Source organism: Octopus bimaculoides, chromosome 5, assembly GCF_001194135.2.
Source record: "Octopus bimaculoides isolate UCB-OBI-ISO-001 chromosome 5, ASM119413v2, whole genome shotgun sequence".
Lineage (NCBI taxonomy): Eukaryota > Metazoa > Mollusca > Cephalopoda > Octopoda > Octopodidae > Octopus > Octopus bimaculoides.
This window is the reverse complement of record NC_068985.1, coordinates 42,384,664-42,386,191: the sequence shown is the minus strand read 5'-3', so window position 1 is coordinate 42,386,191 and position 1,528 is coordinate 42,384,664.

Genomic DNA, 1,528 nt, shown 5'->3' with positions numbered 1-1,528 from the left:
AGAGAGAGAGAGAGAGAGAGAGAGAGAGAGAGAGAGAGAGAGAGAGAGAGAGAAAAGAGAAAGAGTACTGGTAGGATGCAACCTTAGAAAGGAAAGATTTGGTGGAGGGTTTAGTACAGTGTCAACACGTGTGAAGTATGATTTGAAAGATGAGTATGATGACTATATTTCTATAGACCGGGCATGTTTATAGAAGTAGAAGCCATTGTTGGAGAAGTAGAAAGCACAAAGAGAGAACACCGGTTGGCGTTGGTCCAAATCGGAGATTAAGGAAGTTTGTTATTATGTACGGCTATTCTGAGCTAACATATTTTGATGACTAAAATTCAGCAACACACCGCAGAACTAAATAGAATTGTTGTTTTGCAAGAATCAGTAACTGAGAAAATGATTCCAGAGAATTCAACCTCTCAGAACCCATAAAGGTAATTATAGAAACTCCTGAGGGAGTTTTACTATCACTTCAGTAACTTTAATTACGTTTGAGATAAAAACAAATACTTTGCAATGTGATGGGTCACAAACTTCTTTTGTTTTGATACAAAGACGTCAACTTCTATCCTTTGGCATTCTGATTGCAGGTATTAGAATTAACAGTAACACTATTTTCCCTTTTGATGTCTGGTATACTATCAGATGCAATGACTGATTTATTACATAGTATTGAAGTGGTGGATTTGTCTTGTAAGTGATAGTCACGAATAGGAGAGCAGAATTTGATCAGATGGGTTGAAAAGGATTGTTATATGTATGAATCGTAGAGCTTGATGTGCTTGGGAAAGATAAATATACTGGATACTTCAACAGGGTGGATCAATTTCGATTTGTGGGTAAACGAATTTGTAGAACTCGGGCGTCACATTTTATTTCCCATCCCATAAAATAGTGAAGAGGGTGAGGTTATGCTTATGTAAGAAGTCGTCTATTTCTTTTTCACTGCAATTTATTTTCCTTCTTCTTTGGAATTTTGACATTATATCCTAAAAATAAAGAATCTTCAAAAACAGATGCTTTGATTTCTTACATCAAGGTTAAGATATTTTGCTGTCAAAATTCCCAAAAGAGTATATACGTTTGAAGAAAATTCTTGACGTAACAAATCATTAATACCATTTCCGGCAATAAATAACTGAACTAAAGCAGCAACTAGATGATGGTTTGTAAAACTTAGTAATTTTTAAACTCTAACATGAAAGAAGAACAGAATTTTTTCATGCCAACATCCCAAGTCAACTCAGTACACAATTGTCAGCGGAAACCTTCGCTCGATGATGAGAATTTCACAGATGATTGTATTTTGATAAATATCTTCATCTGTTTCCAACATTTGCGTACGATTTTCAGTATATCGACTTTTAACTTAATTGTTTTATATTTATGTGCTTTACACTTAAAGGAAATAGAACGGTTGCATATCAAAGTAACAAACTCAATGAAATCATTGAATTCCAGTTAAATATTAAAAAAAAAATTACTTTCCCAAATATTTTCGACAGGAAATTTAAAATCAGTAAAACTAGGAAGTTTT